General features: G+C 52.0%; 1 protein-coding gene across 11 annotated transcripts in view; it reads left to right on the forward strand.

Moving 5' to 3' along the window:
* lingo1a (leucine rich repeat and Ig domain containing 1a) overlaps positions 1-19,398 on the forward strand; it is a 369,834-nt gene that overhangs the window by 115,714 nt on the left and 234,722 nt on the right. For 9 of the 11 annotated variants that reach the window (XR_007958478.1, XM_052042514.1, XM_052042519.1 and 6 more), the window contains exon 1: positions 10,745-11,406. The exons of 1 other annotated variant lie outside the window; for it this stretch is intronic. The gene's annotated coding sequence lies outside the window, so the exon portion shown is untranslated. Of the gene's footprint in view, positions 1-10,744; positions 11,407-11,583; positions 12,004-19,398 lie in introns of those variants that run through there. One more of the 11 variants, XM_052042517.1, reaches the window with a different exon arrangement.

The raw sequence follows: 19,398 nt of genomic DNA on the forward strand, positions 1-19,398 counted from the left end.
CAAGCTCCCAGGTTCAGCAATACTTCTGCAGGGCTCAGAAGTGGCATCTGGTTCTCAGCAACATACTGTTTCTGTCATCTGAGTTACAATAGTGAGACACCATAGTGTCTGACCAATGCCTTATAAAGCCTCGGCATTACATCCTTGCTTTTATATTCTAGTCCTCTCGAAATGAATGTGAACATTGAGTTTGCCTTCCTTACTACCAGATTCGACCTGCAAGTTAACCTTTAGGGAATCCTGCACTAGGACTCCCAAGTCCCTTTGCACCAACCTTATTGAATGTTTTAAAAGGTAGCAGACAGGGTAGACAATGATCATGTAGTAGATGTAACTTATCTGAACTTCCAAGGGTGGGGGATGTGGGGGAGGGCAGCAGGGGCCGGTGTGGTGGGAGCCAGGGAAAGAGAAACCACAAGACCACCTTGTGGGCACCAAAGGAGCAAACTGGTTCTTCTCCCCCTCAAACTGAGAAGATGATCTGGATGTCAGTGATCTGGATGATGGAATTGATGGCTTTGTGGCCAAGTTTGCAGATCATGCAAAGATAGGTGGAGGGGCAGGTAGTGTTGAGGAAGCAGGGAGTCTGCAGAAGGACTTGGACAGGTTGGGAGAATGGGCAAAGAAGTGGCAGGTGGAACACAGCGTCGCAAAGTGTACGGTCATATTGTGAGTGAGTTCCACTTATCCATGACTGTCACTTCTCAGTCCCACAGTTATCCTTAGTAATTGCTGTGATGAAAAGTAGAATAATGAATAGTTAGCATGGATTTTAGAAAGGAAACCTTGCTTGACCAACATTATTGAATGTTTTAAAAGGAAGCAGACAGAGTAGACAATGATCATGTAGTAGATGTAATATATCTGAACTTCCAAAGGCCTTTGATAGGGAACCCAGTGACAGAATGTTGAATGAGAAAGCAGAGTTGGATTGTTAACGGCTCAGGACAGGAGCAGGAAGTGGGGTTGGAGGGAAACTACTTACTGTGGAAGGAGGGGATTTAAACTTTGAAATCAAACTACAATTCATAAATTTGTGGATGATACCAAATTTGGGATGTGGGGGAGTGAATAGGGAATAAGGAAGAGCACTGTGACAAATTGCAAGAGAACGTGATTAAACTTTTGAAATGGCACATAATTGGCAGGTGATGTTGAACACAATGGCAATGAGTCCATATTGGAAGGAAGAACGGGGAGGTGCACTCTCATGCTCAAAAAATCCTTCAACCTGAATTTCATTCATGCACAGGCCGGCCCTTGAACAAGCGATGTCGGGTGAATCCTTTCCACAGAAACTGCCATTGAAGGTTGAAGGTAGGGATGCCGTGTCTTTGTTGTGAAGGTGCCTGATCTGGTGGGCAGCCTACATTTGCACAAGTGGAGAGGACACCCACATGGGGTAGAGCTTAACCAGAGGCCGACAAAAAAGGGAGGTGCTAAGAATCCGTCTGGGATTCAGGAGAAACTTCTTTACCGAAAGAAGGGTGAGAACCCATGAACTCGGGGAGAGGACAGAGGTGTTGGAGGGGAGCACAGACAATGTGTGAGGAGGAAGGGAATAGAAGGTTAGGGTGATAGATGTAGCTGTGGATAACTGGGAGGAGGCTGGAGTGGAGCACCATCACCGGCATGGACTTGTTGGGCCATATGGCCTGTTTCTGTGCTGTTTATCTTAGGTCAACCTCATCTCACCATCCATGAGCTAGTCTGGTGGCTGTCGTATATCTCAATCAATGTTACTAACAGATGGAAGATTTTAAATAATCTGATGCTTACCACATTACGATCTGTGGGAGCTTGTCTGTACAAAAATTGTTGGCTGCACTCCCTACATCACATCAGTGATTACACCCAGAAGTACCTCATTGGCTGTGAAGTGCTTTGGAAAGTTATGAAGTAGTGAAATACCCTAAGATCAGAGGTGTCTGTTTGAAACAAAAGTTTTATTCAATTTTCCTGTGCTGTTAGTTATAAAAATCTTGACTCTGTTAGTGGGGGCAGAGCGTGTGATGCGTCCCGGAGATGGAACATGTGCAGGCTGTGCCGGACCTGATGGCTGTGTGGGCCTCCCACCGGATTAGGCCAATGTACTTGGACCATCCTCCACATAATGTGGCTCCAGCCTTCCCTCCTCCCTCAGCCCTCCATCTTCCCTCCTTCCTCAGCCCTCCGTCTTCCCTCCTTCCTCAGCCCTCCGGCTGCCCTCCTTCCTTAGACCTCCCAGCCCCACCTCCCTAACGTTGGCTGTCCAACTCTCTCAATGTTCAAACCAACTGTTCTCGTGCTTGGATAATCCCTCAACCTGAACTTCATTCACACATCAGTCAGCACTTGGGCAAGCAACGTCTGGTGAAGCCTTCCCTCTGAGAGAGTGATTGAGTTGAAGGGTGAAGGCAGGGATGCTGTATAATTAGAACATAGAACAGTACAGCACAGGAACAGGCCCTTCGGCCCACCATGTCTGTGCCGAACATGATGCTGAATTAAATTAAATTTCTTCTGCCTGACCGTGATCCATATCCCTCCATTTCTTGCATATCCTGGGTCTGTCCAACAGCCTCTTAGACACCACTATCGGATCTGCCTCGACCCCCACCCCTGGCAGTGCATTCCAGGCACCCATCACTCCCTGTATAAAAAAACTTGCCCCGCACATCTCCTTTCAACCTTCCCCCTCTCGCCTGAGATGTGTGTTCTCTGGTGTTTGACATTTCTACACTGGGAACAAGACTCTGGCTGTCTACTCTACCCATGCCTCTCATAATCTTATAAACCTCTATCAGGTCTCCCCTCAGCCTCTGTCGCTCCTGAGAAAACAACTCAAGTTTGTCCAACCTCTCCTTATAGCTCATACCCACTAATCCAGGCAGCATCCTGGTGAACCTCTTCTGTATCCTTCCTGCAGTCTCCACATCCTTCCTGCAATGGGTCGACCAGAACGGCACACTGTGCCTCTGTCATGAAGGGGCTTTGGTCTGGTGGACAGCCTACATCTGGTTGCTGACCATAGTGTTTGAACTGACCCTTGACCTGTCATTGGAGGTGAGGGCACGCATACTGACACCTTATTGTCAAAGTCCTTGAACAGGATATGGAGATAACTTTGACTTTAAGCCTTATTATAAAATTATGAGCATTTATCATGTTAACAGCCAGCTGTAGTAGGCCTTAAGATCAAGGCACCTGGAGTACATAGTCTGCAAGCTGGATGGAAGCAGTTTCAATAGTAATTTTAAAGGAAAATTGGATAAATACTCAAGAAAGAATTGCAGTTCTATAGCAATGTGGCAGGGATTAATTAGTGGTCCAGTTTGGGTGTGATGGGCTGATTAGACTCAGCCTGTGCTGTGAGATTCTTCTGATAGATGTGACCCACTTTTACACTGTTGCCCAAAGCTTTGACTCCCAGAGGTTGTGCTTAATGCTCAAGTAAAATTCAGCTCATGTGACCAAAGGCAATAAACCCTGCAGATAGTGAAACTGCAACAAAACCAGAGCGTAGTGTGGACACACCCAATGACTGTTCACTGGGACACACCCCACCTCATCCACTACTGCTGAGATTATCACAACAACCTGTCTACAGAGACACTTCTAGAGGCCAGCCTTTGACTGTGAGGCAGCACAACCTTTACCCCCTCTCACTGAACAGTGTGGGAATAGAACCTCTGGAACAGTGCAGTGATTGTTGGCGTTACTCTGCATCAAGCTGTAGAGATCCTGCAACAACTGAGGGGATGCTCAGGACTCCTGGAACGAGGCTGGAGAAAGTCTGAATCGACGAGTTTCTCCACACTCACTGCATTGTCCCAGAGAATCCTGTTCCACTGTGAGGATGGAGAAGTTCTCAATGAATGATATGGTGGCTCAAACACACAGAAGATGTTATGTGTGTGTTGGGTAAATGATCCCATTCCAAATGTGTCTCCAGGGGCTGGAGAGGCAGGGAGTTGTACACTCAGTCTTCACTTCTGGAAGTGTCTGTGTGTGTCGCGGGGAATTGAGAAAGGTCATGTGGAAATTCACACCCTCCAGCATTTTGGGCTGTTTTCATTTGGAGCCCTCTCTGTTGGAAAGGAATTGAAATTAATTCTTGGAACAGGACTGGGAGCAAGATTTCACCAGAAAACCACTTAATGTGTTAAGGAACAATATTAGAATGTTGGAAATGAACCTCACATTTAATTAAAAACCACACTGGTGGATGAAGACATCAGAAGGTTGTGGATGACATGGTGGTGTTGTGGATAATGAGCAATGTTGTCTGAGGTGACAGCAGGATGTAGATCAGATGGAAAGTTGGGTGGAATGTTGGCCGATGGAATTTAATCCCGACAACTGGTAGTTGATGCATTTTTAGAAGTCAAATAGGGGTAGGACATATACAGTAGATGGTAGGGCACGGTAATGTCGTGGTTAGCGTAACGCTATTTCAGCACCAGCGACCCGGGTTCAAATCCAGCCGCTGTCTGTAAGGAGTTTGTACGTTCTCCCCATATCTGCGTGAGTTTCCGCTGGGTGTTCCACTCTCCTCCCACATTCCAAAGACGTACGGGTTAGGAAGTTGTGGGCATGCTATGTTGGTGCCGGAAGCGTGGCGACACTCGTGGGCTGCCCCTAGAACACTCTACGCAAAAGATGCATTTCACTGTGTGTTTCGATGTACATGTGACTGATGAAGATCTTATTTTACCTTGTCTTATCTTATCACTGGGGAATGTTGGTGAACAGAGGGACCTTGGGGTTCAAGTCCATAGTTCACTGAAAGTGGCAGCCCAGGTGGACAGCGACTGAAGAAGGCAGACAGCGTGCTAGCCGTCGTAGCTCGGGCATAGGATATACAGGGTGGGAGGTTATGTTGCAACTTCACACCACACTGGTTAGGCTGCACTTGGAGCACTGTGTGCAGTTCTGGTTACCACACTGTAGGAAGGGTGTGATTGCACTGAAGAGAGTGCAGAGGAGATTCACCTGCATGTGGCTTGAATTGGAGGTCTTCAGTTATGGGAAGAAATTGGATAGGCTGGGACTGTTTTCCCTGGAGCGAAGGAGGCTGAGGGGTGAGCTGACAGAGGTGTACAAAATTATGAGAGGCCTAGATGGTAGATAGTCAGAAAACAAGATCAAAAACAAGAGGGCATGGGATCAAGGTGAGGGGAAGGAGTTTGAAAGGGGATTTGCAGGGAATGTCTTTTACACAGAGAGCAGTTGATATCTGGAACCCGCTGCCAGAGGAGGTGGTGGAGTCTGACACAGTCACTACATTTCAGAGATATTTAGACAGACACTTACGTAGGCAATGCGTGGGAGGGTAAGGACCTAGTGCAGGCAAATAGGATCAGTGTAGATGGGCAAAAAGGTGGGGATGGACATGATGGGCCGAAGGGCCTGTCTCTGTGCTGTATGGCTCTGTGACTCTGTCATTGTAAGTTTGCTCCTTAAAGTGACTTCACAGTTTTTCTGATGGTAATTTAGTGACCTTTGTTTGATTGCCGCTTCTTCCTTTCCCAACTGTCTAGAATCTACATAACGGTAAGTCTACCAATTAGCATGCCAGATCACCATCTCTAATTCATTATTGCAATTAATTAAGCACAATTTATTTCTATATATTCTAATGTGGCTTCTGGGATATTTAAAAGGAAAAGCTTGACACCATGAATTGAGAATGTATCTCCTGGGTAACTGGGCTGAGCTGGTGATGGCACTCAGTGCAACAGCTCTGGACACTCAACCCCTGGAGCCCCTTCCATTGGGCCATGGCTGGTCCATGTTGTAACCTGATCCATATGATTCGGTCCAACATCCCTTCCCCACCAAAAACTTACCAACCGGTCAGTATTCTGGCTGCTGGAAATCTGAAATAAAAGCAGAAAGTGTTGGGAATTTCTGATGAAAGATTATCAACCTGAAATTAATTCTCTCTCCACAGACCCCTGACTGACCCATCAAACATAGAACATAGAATGTTACAGCACAGTACAGGTCCTTCAGCCCACAATGTTGTGCCAACATTTTATCCTACTCTAAGATCTATCTAAACCTTCCCTCCCACATAGCCCTCCACTTCTCTATCATTCATGTGACTCTATCTAAGAGTCTCTTAAATGTCCCTAATGTATCTGCCCCCACAACCTGTGCCGGCAGTGCGTTCCACGCACCCACCGCTCTCTGTGTAAAAGACTTACCCCTGACATCCCCCTTATACCTTCCTCCAGTCACCTTAAAATGATGCTCCCCATTTCCTGTTTTTATATTAAAGATTTATCAGTTCCAGTCTGCACCCTAAGAGGTTTGGGGGTGGTGAGAGTTGCCGATTTCTACCTGTCTTTGCAGAAATGGTTCCTACACCTGCCCTGAATCCTTCCTGGGGTAATACTACCCTGGACTCCTCATTACCCCCAGGGGAATTGGTTTACCTGTTCACCCTAGCTACTCACTGAATCATCTGAATCACCCTTTAACCCTGAGTGTTTACGAGATCAATCGACACAAACTGCCCTCAGAACCTAACCCCTCATCCAAGTGACCACACTTCCACCCTGCCCAAGGCCAGTCTCTCCTCTGGGGTCCAGAACTGAGCATAGTTACTCCAGGTGGGGCCTGAAGAGGACTCGGTGAGGTAATACTGTCATAGTCAGAGGGCTGTACAGCACAGAAACAGGCCAACTTCATCCATGCCTGCCATGGTACCTATCCACGTACATTAGGCCTGTATCCCTCCACCCCCTTCCTATCCTTGTCCCTGTCCAAAGGTGTTTTAAACACTGCAGTTGTACCTGCTTCCAGCACTCCCTCTGGGAGCTTGTTCCTTATACCCACCACCCTCTGGGTGAAAAAGCTGCCCCTCAGGTCCCCAATAAATTTCACCCCTCTCACCTCAAACTTACACCTCCTAGCTTTAGGCTGCTCCACCCTGGGGAAAGGACTCTGATGATCTACTCTATGCCCCTCATAATTTTATAAACCTCTCTAAGATCATGCCTCAGCCTCCTACACTCTAGTGAGAACAATCCCAGCCTGTCCAACCTCTCCCGACAACCACAGCCTCCGTTCCAGGCAACACCCTGGGGAATCTCCTCAACACTCTCTCTATTGCTGCCACATCCCTCCTGTAGTGCGGTGCCCAGGACTGTACACGGTCGGTAGTGCAGTGACCAGGACTGTACATGGTCTGCAGTGGGGCGGCCAGGACTGTACACGGTCTGTAGTGTGGTGACCAGGAATGTACACAGCCTGCGGTGCAGTGGCCAGGACTGTACACTGTCTGCAGTGCTGTGGCCAGGACTGTACACGGTCTGCGGTGCAGTGGCCAGGACCATACACAGACTGTAGTGCAGTGCCCAGGACTGTACACAGTCTGCAGTGCGGTGCCCAGGACCGTACACAGTCTGTAATGCGGTGGCCAGGACTGTACACGGTCTGCGGTGCGGTGCCCAGGACCGTACACGAACTGTAGTGCGGTGCCCAGGACTGTACACAAAACTCCCATCACCCCCTCCGCATTGCCCTTAAAACAGAAGCCATCTTCCACCATCCTGTCTAATTATTTGTTTGCATCTGTCCTCGGACACTCAGTGACTTCAAAAATTGGACCTGTGTGCTTATGCACATCTCCTCATTTCTCACCAGTGTTGGAAGCTGACCGTAGTGTGAGGTACGGATCAGGAGACAGAGTCTCTTTCCTGGGGTAGACATTTCAGATACCAGAGGACACAGGTTTAAGGTGAGAGGGAGGAAGTTTAAAGGAGAGTTGGGGGGAAGTTTTTGCCACAGAGAGTGGTGGGTGTCTGGAACGGGCTGCCAGGGGAGGGGGCAGAGGCAGGTACAATAGCAACGTTTAAGAAACATTCAGACAGACACATGGACAGGCAGGGAATGGAGGGATGTGGATCATAGGACTGGTTAGATTGGGCATCTGGCTGGCACAGACATGGTGGGCCGAAGGGCCTGTTCCTGTGCTGTTCTGTGTTCTCTGTTCTTCTTCTCTCTCACCTTAAACCCGTGCCTCTAGTTGTAGACACCCCTGCGTGGGAAACACACACTGACTACCTGCACTATCTGTGTAGCTCATAATTTTATATCCCTCTATCACATGTGGTCTTGCAGCAGGCATGTTAACCGGGGCTTACTGTATGCAGGCATGTTGTCCGGGGGTTGCTGTATGCAGGCGTGTTGTCCGGGGTTGCTGTACGCAGGCGTTTTGTCTGGGCCTTGCTCTAAGCAGGCGTGTTATCTGGGCCTTACTGTATGCAGTCGTGTTGTCCAGGGCTTGCTGTATGCAGTCGTGTTGTCGGGGGGTTGCAGTTGGCAGGCGTGAGCTTCTTCATGGTTTGAGGAGCTGCAAATCGAACTGAACTTTGTGCATCACCAGTGAACATCCGTTGACCTTATGAAGGAGACAAGGTAATTCGTGACCCACTGGAGGGGCAGAGCACAACGCCCCTCCACCCATGTCCTTGTGCTGACACAGTTGGCTCCAACCGCCTTCCTTTGTGCAAAAGCAAAAGACTGTGGAAGCAGAAACTCTGGAATAAGGGCAGAAAATGCTTAAAGTTCTCAGCAGGTCAGGCAGTGTGTGTGCTGAGGGGAACAGGGAACGTGAACACATTCATCTGGCTTGGGGAAACTTGAAGGTGAATGGGTTCTGGTTTGAGATGTAGAGGGGCAGGAGAGGAGGACAAAGGCTCACACTGGGGAAGATGTGACTGAGAAGCAAAACCATCTGAAATTACCAAAGAAAATTCTTCCTTGGTGACATCTCTGACTTCAGCCTATGCGAGAGTTTTCTTGGTTCCTTATTTGCTCAGTTTTAGGGTTAGACCATCACGAGCAGGTACATCCAGTCACCGTCACTTCCTTTGAACCTCCTGGGCCACCCGATGTGTTGCTTTCCATCAGTGCTGGGAGCCGGGAGATGCAGCAGCCAGTGTGTGGGTAACAAGCTCCCACACACATCAGTCAGTAATAAAATCCCTGGATGGTGAATGCTGTGCGGGATACTCAGGACCCATCTGACTGACGTCTGAAAGATGTCAGAAGACAAACTGCTGGAGGAACTCGGCGGGTTGGGCAGCATCTGTGGAGGGAGATGCACCGTCAACATTTTGGGTCGAGAGTGAAGTTGAAAAGTCTTGAGCCGAAACGTCGACAGTGCATTTCCCCCCACAGACACTGCCCGACCCGCTGACTTCCTCCAGCAGTTTGTTTTTTAGCTCCAGATTCCAGCACCTGCAGTCTCTCGTGTCTCTCTGACACATGCCACCCCCAAACGCAACGACTGGGATCTTGCTGTGCACAGTTTGGTTGTCGTGTTTCCCACAGTACAACAGTGACTCACTCCAAAAATTATCCGTGGCCGTAAAATGCACTGGGATGTGCCCTGCAGCTTCAGAGGCAGTCCATGGGGATCACGGATGGATCCTCCCACCCTGGGGTGGCTGCTGAGCACCAGTTATCGGTGGAGACCCCACGGCGAGGACATAGAACATAGAACTAGAACACTACAGCACAGTACAGGCCCTTTGGCCCACAATGTTGTGCCGACATTTTATCCTGCTCTAAGATCTATTTAACCTTTCCCTTCCACATAGCTCCCTATTTCTCTGTCATTCATGTGTCTAAGAGTCTCTTAAATGTCCCTAATGTATCTGCCCCCACAACCTCTGCCGGCAGTGCGTTCCACGCACCCACCACTAAAAAACTTACCCCTGACATCTCCCTTATAACTTCCTCCAATCACCTTAAACTTGTGTCCCCTTGTATCAGCCATTGTCGCCCTGGGCGACAGATCTGGGACAACTGGAGACGGGTTGCTATCAGGACCAAGGTTCGGTGTTATTGCAATAAATGATGGATGTCCGGCTGTAGGTGGACCTACTCCTGGGGGTGTCGACACCAGACCTGTCCCTGACCACACTGCCCCCTCCCCACTCCGGCCACCGGTCACCCTGCACGGCCCCTGTGACCGGTCGCCCTGCACAGTCCCTGTGACTGGTGACCCTGCCTGACCCCTGCTGACCGGTGACCCCACCCAGCCCCTGTGACCAGTCACTCTGCCCAGCCCCTGCTGACCAGTGACCCAGCCCAACCCCTGCTGACCGATGACCCTGCATGGTCCCTGTGACCAGTCACCCTACACGGCCCCTACTGACTGGTCACCCCGCACGGTCCCTGTGACCGGTCACCTTGCACAGCCCCTGCTGACCCGTGACCCTGCCCAACCCCTGCTGACCAGTGACCCTGCACGGTCCCTGTGACCAATCACCCTGCACGGTCCCTGTGACCAGTCACCCTGCACGGCCCCTGTGACCGGTCACCCTGCACGGTCCCTGTGACCGGTGACCCTGCACAGCCCCTGTGACTGGTCACCCTGCACGGCCCCTGTGACCGGTGACCCTGCACAGCCCCTGTGACTGGTCACCCTGCACGGTCCCTGTGACTGGTCACCCTGCCCCCTCCCCACTCTGGCCACTGGTCAACCTGCCCGGCCCCTGTTGACCAGACCCATCCCTGTTCACTGCTCGACCTCCCCCCCCCCCATGGTTATGGGTGGACAGGTGTGGCAGGACAGAAGGACACACAGGTCCCCGTCACCACCACCCCCCCCCCCCCGCCCCCCCCCGACCTTCCCCTGAGCTCATTCAGATCCTGATCCGGGGGGTTCCGGTGAGATAGCAGAGGACGAATGGCCTCCTGCGGGGTTTGGGGGTGGGGGTGGATGGTAAGGAATTGGGGCAGCTCCCTCCCCCACCCCCCGCCCCCGTCGGCACGGTGCCCCGGAGAGGGTGGGGGGAGCCGGCGCGTCCCGGGCCGGTCAGTGGGAGCGCCGACGGCCGGAGTGCAGCCGTGTCTCCGGGCTCGGCGCCGGTGACCGAGCCGTGCGGGCTGCGCTGCGCTGAGCCACCAAGGGTGACTGTGGGGGTCCCCCTGGGGAGCGGCGTTACTGCGGGAGGCTGTTAGCTGGGCAAATGTATACTTAAACCCCCCCCCCTCCCTCCGTCCCTCCCTCCCTCCGGAGCGCGGAGCAGAAGAGGCGAGCTGCGCGGACCGAGTGGATCGTGTTACTGCGGATCCCTCGCATTCAGCAGTGCGCGCAGCGGCGGCCGGACACCGGAGCCCCGGGATGCCGCGGGCTGCAGAGATGCGGGCGAGCCGGCCAGCGGCGGGGACTCGGGCAGCGGGCGCCCGTGGAAGGAGCCCGTCCGTCTGATCGGAGCGGATAAGGCGCGCCGGCGGCCGCGCCCGGGAGCCTCCCGCTCGGCACAGGAAGCCTCCCACACCGGCCGAGCCCGCAGCTTCAGCAGCCCCGGGGAGGGAGAGGCGCCCGTTCCCCACCCCGCTCCCCGGCTCCTCGGGGGTATGCTGCAGTTACAGTGGTGCAGAAATCGGCCGAGGAACTGGGTAAGTGTCGGTCATCTGGGAGGGCGCGGGTCCTTGCGGCTCTGTGTAAGGGTGTGTCAGTGAGTGAGTGTGTGTGTGTGTGTGTGTGTGTGTGTGTCAGTGAGTGTGTGTGTCAGTGAGTGTGCGTGTCTCTGTGTGTGTCAGTGTGTGTCAGTGAGTGTGTGTGTGTGTGTCAGTGAGTGTGCGTGTCTCTGTGTGTGTCAGTGTGTGTCAGTGTGTGTCAGTGTGTGTCAGTGAATGTGTGTGTGTGTGTGAGGATCTGTATGTGGGTGTGTCTGTGTGTGTCAGCGAGTATGTGTGTCAGTATGTGTGTGTATCTGTGTGTATGTGAAGGTCTGTATGTGTGTGAGGGTGTGTGTGTGTGAGCGTGTCTCTGTGAATGTCAGTGTGTGTGTTTGAACGTGTCTGAGTGTGTGTGTGTGTGTGTGTGTGTGTGTGTGTGTGTGTGTGTGTGATAGCCTGCGTGCTGAACCCAGTTATCTATCTGGAGAAGACAGACCGACAGGGAGAGAGAAGCAAATCAGCTTTAGCTCAAGAGGCTTAACGGTCTAACTGTGATCTGATTATGTGGGGAGCGAACGGCGGTGTTATTGCGAGGTGTGTCTGTCCCCGGCTCCCGCTCCGCGTAACTGCGGGGACACGGCGACTGCCCCGGCTCTGTCGGCCCGACCCTGGGAGTGGGAGCGCGGCCCGGGGAGGGGGCGGGGGTGCAGCCGCCTGCCCCCGGCGGCACGCACCACCGAGCGGCGAGGGACGGTCGCGCACGGTTGCCGCCAAAGCGGCGAGGGAAACCGTTTGACATTGAGCGGTGTCGGCGGCGTCGGGGCGCGGGCATTCGCCTCGGTCTGCAGCCGGGAGAGAGGCGGGGAGCTGCTCCTGCTGGGAACACCACCCCCGGCGAGCCTGCCTGGGCTGGGTCCGTTCATCCCATGTCAGCGGCTCCCGGCGCCGCTCGGCTGCCGCACACCCGAGCGCTGCCCACCGTCAGGCGCGCTGGGAGGTCGGGTGGGCTGCCGGGGGTGTTGGGCGCAGGGGAGGGGTGGAGAGGGGTGCCCGGTGCCCGCAGCAGTGTGAGGGGAGGGGGGCTGGGTGGGGGCGCCGCTGCTGGCGGCGGGGACGGGTCGGCGGCGCCGTTCAGGGCGCAGAACCTTCAACAGACGGCGCAAGCCGGAGATACTCAGCGGGTCGGGCAGCGTCTGGGGGGGTGGGGAGGGGGGAGAGAAGGGGGTAAGAACGGCGCAGTGGTCCCCTGAGGCGTCGGCGGGTTTCTCCTTGTGCCCAGGGAGGGGAGGGAGGGGGTGTAGCCCTGCTCCTGAGGGGTCACCGCCCGGTGTCTCCACTCCCACTGGACAATCACTGGGGGCAGGAGGGGAACATCCCCGAGGCCACTCCTGCTTACCTTGGCCTGGTTGGATGCTGCCCACCTCCCGCAGGGGACACACAGGAGACTGGAACCTGGAGCAGCCCACACACACAATGCTGGAGGAACTCAGTGGGTCGGGCAGCATCTGTGGGGTGGAGGGGACGAGACCCTTTAGCAGGACTGGGAGCAGAGGAAGGTTCTTGACCCAAAAGTCACCTGTCCTTTTCCTGCAGGGGGGTTTGTAGGTGAGCCCCGTCACTGCGCTGACCTGCGGCTGGGGTCTTGGGGGGGGGGGGGGTACTACCAGCACCTGGATTCTAACCACACTGGGGTCAGACCCCACACCACCGACCAACACAGTCTGATGGAGGCACTGAGGGAATGCTGTCCTGGATGAGACACTAAGCCCAGGTCAGGAAGATTCAATGTACCTGAGGAATACCTGGTCCCCATAGCCACTCTGCCCATCTTTATGCCTCCTATCTCTATGACCTTCCATGAGTGGTTAGGATGTTGAGCTCCAGGTCCCAGCACCTTTCTCCTTCTGCACCTTATCTGGTCGACAACCCAGCGCCCAGGAAACAACGTCACCTCTGCAGGGCAGTCACCCCTCCCCACTCTCCAGGGCTGGTATGGGCAGTGTCCCATCTCCCCCACCATGAGCACATTCAGATGTGCTGGCCAAGGTTCATCCCACTACCAACAACTCCGAATAAAAACCAAAGAGTGGTTTGTGTTTGTGGGAGCTTACTGTGCACACAATGGCAGCCCCACAGCCGACATCACCAACTGCACCAAGAATGACGCTATTGACTGTGAATTGAGATGTCCTGGAGTTGTGAAAGGCATGGTCTTTCTATTCCAAAACTGGGTTGTTCCTGTCCATCCACAGGGTGCTGCAGGGGTCCGCTCCCTGAGGACAACACAGAGACAGGCAACGAGAAGAAGGAGCATTCAGACCTCGCAAAGCTGGGCTGCTGTGGGTCTGTGGCAGGGTCTCCACAACAGCAGTGGATCCACACCTTCAGTGGCTGAGCTGTGATTGGGAAGAGGATTGGTGTCGGAGCAGACTGTTCCCACGGCTGCCTGGGGGCAGGTTATGTGTGCAGGGTAACAGGCAAGGAGCAAACAGCGGAAATGGCCGCTTGTCCAGGGAGGGTTTGTGCAGAGATTTCCCTCTGTAAATGGGGAGGTAGGGCCCCTGACAGGGAAGTGTGGCCATACGTCACAGAGTCATGCAGCACAGAAACAGGCCCTTTGGCCCAACCGGTCCATGCCGACCCAGATTCCCACCTAAGCTTGTCCCATTTGCTGGGATGTGGCCCATATCCTCCTAAACTTTTCCTGTCCATGTGCCTGTCCAAATATCTTTGAAAGGTTGTGTTGGTGATTCAGGGAAGAGAGGGTGTGATTGGGTAGATCTGGAACGGTTCATCAGATGGGGGAGTCTGATGAACCAGCCATGGTTTCTGTAGAAGCCGATCCCATGAAGCTGTACTGTGGCTATATTCAATGCATGAGACTCCCAGCCCAGGGGAACTATGTTTCGGTTGGCGCACTGGGTGGCAGCCTAAATCAATTGTATGCAGGTCCACTTTATGAGATGTTATGTTACCAGCTCAAACCATAAACAAAATCTGAAACCCTGTTTAGGCTGAACTCCCTCTTTCTGCAGACAATGCATGGATCAATAATCTGATTTTTTTAAAGCCTGGTTGGGAAAAGCTTTGAAGCCGTTTTGATCTGATCAGAATATCTACCCTTGGCATCCAAAAGGGCTGTTAGGCAGTCTTGGTCTAACATCTCATCGGAACAGAGGCTCTTGCCACAATGCAACACTCCCACAGCCCTGGACAGGGGCCAGAGACGATGCTGTATTTGCAGAATGGGATTTGGGCCCATAACCAACTGTCTAGAGGCACTGACCCAGATTAATGAAGGAACCCATCGTGATCTCATCCGTACTTGCTTGAATCTCCCTTCTCTTATCCAAGAATGATTATCGATGAGCTGGAAAATACTGGAATTGGCAGCACATTTAAACACTGCCTGCGTAACTGAATCTACACCATTGCCCTGCATCTATCCAGTTAGATCTAGTTATATGTAGTGCACATAACTAGAACAACAATAAATATTACATTGTAATACCTTGCAGGAATCTGAAGGTACTGCCTGTTAATTTGCTTTGACAGTGCAGTAACTCATCGCACCTTCCAGGTCACAAGCTGTGGGTTTTAAGCCCCACTCCTGACAGCCAGAAGTGTGTGACACTGTGGAAGAGATGCCCTTCAGTGGGACATGGTCTGGGCCTTTTTCCTCACTTAACCAATGTCACCAAACTTGAGGGAGGCATTATTCATCTCATTTGTTATTTCACGATTCACTGACTTCAAATTGCCCCTCGTATTTGCTGTCTTAAAATACAACTGTAAAAATTGGAATGTCAGATACATTCAGACACCCTGAGATGAACACGGGATTATGCAGGTTCTCTCTACATTACATTTGGGCAGCTCTTAATATCAAGTGAGAGTTGAAAAGCCTCCTTGCCATTTTTCATATTTTCCAACACAGGACTGGACACTGTTGGCAAAGCTGTCACTTCCTGTGCCTTCCCCCGTCCTTGAAGTTGGCGATGAGTTGCCCTCTTGAACTCCTGAGGTCACAGAGTGAAGGATTTGTGGAAGAATAAAATTTTGCTGTCCGGGGGGGGGGGGGGGGCGGGGGGTGTCATTAATCTCAACACACTTGTGGATCAATCCGGTCAGTCCCATTCTCCCACTTATTCCTTCGGGTATGCCGACTGTGCTTTTGGATGGGGACTTCCAGGATTTAGGCTCAGCATCGTAAAAGGACATAAATTGTCATTCCAAGTCAGGTTGGGAACTTGCAGGTGTGATGTTCAACTAAGTGGTGGAGGTTGTAAGTATGAGAGGGTCTGTTGCAGTAGCTTGGGCGAGTAATTGCAATGCATTTTGTAGATGGAACATACTGCAGACACTGTGTGCCAGTAGTGGGAGGAACTAACATTTAGTGTGCTGGATGGGGTGCCAGTTAAATCAGTTGTGCAGTGAGCCATAGTCTTGGGACACTTCAGCAAGTGGACCGAATTCAGATGTGATTTGGGGTGTGATTGTCCATGTGGGGGAATGAGACAAGGATTAGCTAGCAGAGCCCAGGAACGGGCACTCTCTCTGTGCTCAGTCTTTGTGACCTGGTTCACAAGAATCAGATCAGGTTTATTATCACTGACATATGACATGAAATTTGTTGTTTTGCGGCCGCAGTACAGCGCAAAGACATAAAATCTATAAATCACAAAAATAAATAAAGAGTGCAAGTAAAGGAATAATGAGGTTGTGTTCATGGACTGTTCAGAAATCTGATGGCGGAGGGGAAGAAGCTGTTCCTGAATCATTGAGTGTGGGTCTTCAGGCTCCTGTACCTCCTCCCTGATGGTAGTAACGAGAAGAGGGCATGTCCTGGGTGGTGAGAGTGATGGATGCTGCCTTCTTGAGGCACCGCCTCTTGAAAATGTCCTCGATGGTGGGGAGGGTCGTGCCTGTGATGGAGCTGGCTGAGTCTACAACCCTCTGCAGCCTCTCTCGATCCTGTGCATTGGAGCCTCCATACCAGGCGGTGATGCAACCAGTCAGGATGCTCTCCACCGTACATCTTTGTAAGAGTCTTTGATGACATGCAGAATCTCCTCAAACTCCACTGGCATGCCTTCTTCCTGATTGCATCAATGTGTTGGGCCCAGGATAGATCCTCTGAGATGTTGATGCCCAGGAACTTGAAGCTGCTCACCCTTCCCACCCCCGACCTCTCAGTAAGGACCGGTGTGTGTTCTCCCAACTTCCTCTTCCTGAAGTCCACAATCAGTTCCTTGGTCTTGCTGACATTGAGTGTGAGGTTGTTGTTGCGACATCACTCAACCAGCCGATCTATCTCACTCCTGTACACTTCCTCATCGCCATCTGAGATCCTACCAACAACAGTGGTGTCATTGGAGAATTTATAGATGGCGTTTGAGCTGTACTTAACCACACAGTCATGAGTGTAGAGAGAGTAGAGCAGTGGGCTAAGCACGCATCCTTGAGGTGTGCCTGTGTTGATTGTCAGTGAGAAGGAGATGTTACTACCCATCTGCACTGACTGTGGTCTCCCGATAAGGAAGTCGAGGATCCAGTTGCAGAGGGAGGTACAGAGGCCCAGGTTTTGAAGCTTGTTTATTAGTACTGAGGGGATGATGGTGTTGAACACTGAGCTGTAATCGATAAACAGCAACCTGATGTATGTTTTACTGTTGTCCAGGTGCTCCAAAGCAGAGTGGAGAGCCAGTGAGATTGAGCCTGCTGTAGGCCTGTTGCGGTGGTAGGCATATTGCAGCGGGTCCAGGTCCTTGCTCAGGCAGGAGTTAATTCTAGCCATGACCAAGCTCTCAAAGCACTTCATCACAGTAGATGTGAGTGCTACCGGGCGATAATCGTTGAGGCAGCTCACCCTGCTCTTCTTGGGCACCGGTATGATTGATGCCCTTTTGAAGCAGGTGGGAACCTCCGACTGCAGCAGTGAGAGGTTGAAGATGTCCTTGAACACACCAGCCAGCTGGTCAGCACAGATTTTCAGTACCCAGCCAGGTACACCGTCAGGGCCTGACGCCTTGCGAGGGTTCACCTTCTTGAAGGATGTTCTGACATCAGCCTCTGAGACAGAGATCACAGGGTCGCCAGATTCGCACAGGTGTAGTGTTATTCTCCCTTTCAAAGCATGCATAAGAGACGTTGAGCTCATCAGGGAGTGAAGCATCACTGCCATTTATGCCGTTAGGTTTCACCTTACAGGAAGTAACAGTGTCTAAACCCTGTCACAGCTGTCGTGTCTCCAGCTTCACTCAGAATTGCCTTTTCGCTGTCACGATGGCCTTCCTCTGTAGGTCCATCTGTCAATGCCCAGGGAGAGTTGAGCTTCTTGAGAGTTGGAGTTGTACTCGTCCAGGCAAGTGGGGACTATTCCGTCACATTCCAACCCTCTGTAGATGGTGGGAAGTGTTTGGGGTGTCAGGAGGGGAGTCACTCACTGCGGGATCCCTGGTCTCTGACCTGCTTTTGTAGCCACAATATTTATGTGGATGTTCCAGTGAGCTTCTGGTCAATGGGGACCCTGTGTGATGCAGGGCTAGCCATGACAAGATGTACAGGGCAGAGGCGGTAGAGGGCAGAGACGGAGACAGGATGTACTGGGCAGAGGCGGTCACTCGGAGCAGGCAGCGGCTGCTGCTGAAACCACACAAAGGTTGGTACCTCGCGTTGTATACTTGAAAGCATCACAATAGTGGCAGCAGTTCCTGAATCGAGAGATCCTGGTGCCAGGCCAAAGGCCACAATGAGCATGACATGAGTATTTACAGGGTGCAGGCTGCCAGAAGAGGCAAGGAGATGTCCGGTGGGAAGGACTGAGATGGAGAGAGGGTGTGAGACGTTCTTGTTTCCACTGACTAAGGGATGAAGGAAAATGCATTGTCTGGAATAACCTTACAGCCAATGATGTACCTTAGAAGGTAATGTGAGAAAGGCACAGCAAGATCCCTGTGTGATAACGGCCAGACCACTTGAGCATTTTCTCGGTGATACTGAGTTTGAGGCAGGGAGCATCTCCCGAACTCTTGCTTGAAATAGAGTCCATACATCCAGCTGAAAGAACAAACAGGGCCTTGGTCTACCTCTGACAGTGCAGTGCTCCCTCGGTGCTACACTGGATGTCCGCTGTGACTTTCATGCTCGTTGGTGGACGGGGATTAGAACTGACAGTAGTGTCCATGCACCCACTGAGCCACGGTCTATGGGACGGCTGCAGCAATTGGACAGAGCTCAGAAGTGTGAGAGGGTGTGATTGGCTGAGATTGAGGGATGAGACCAGGATTGGCTATCAGAGGGCAGGAGAGGCAGCCAGTGTCCCTGGCCTGGTTCACAAGGTCCATCTCCCAATGTGCATGGGAATGGTGTGGCAATGTGACCCCTTGGTGCCTCTGTACAGGAGCGGCTGTCACTGGGCATTGCCGCACAGAAAACTGATGGATGGTGATCATTACCTTGTGGCCCTCCTGGTCGTTGGACATCACACACAGATTATTCAGCACCAGTTTCTCCATTTAGAACTTGCCTGCAGAATATATCCTCTTATTAAACCCACAGGGTGAAAGCATATGAGTGTGAAGGAATTGGGTCAGGACACAGAAATGATTGTTCCTTGAGTGGAATTGAAGCAAAAGTTTGTAGCATTTTACCCCCTATGGTGGACCTCTTGCAGTGAGTCCCTGACCTGGGAGAGTTTGATTGGATGGTACAGAGGGAGTGTTACTCTGAATCTCAACCCTGCTGTTCCTGCCTTGGGAACATTTGACAGGATAGTGTGCAGTTCCCAGCAACATGCATCTCGGCTGTGTTATACCTGCCCTAGGGATGCTAATTGAAGGAATGAGTTGCTTTAGTCTGATTGCAATCATTAGTGTAATGTTTGGTATCCAGCCTTCACGCAGCCTTGTGTTTCCCCAATCAGCATCAAGATAAACTCTCTGCTTCCACAGGCCCTGAACACAACTCCTTAATCTGAGAAGCAGATGA

Source organism: Pristis pectinata, chromosome 32 (genome assembly GCF_009764475.1).
Source record: "Pristis pectinata isolate sPriPec2 chromosome 32, sPriPec2.1.pri, whole genome shotgun sequence".
In the NCBI taxonomy this organism is placed as follows: Eukaryota; Metazoa; Chordata; class Chondrichthyes; order Rhinopristiformes; family Pristidae; genus Pristis; species Pristis pectinata.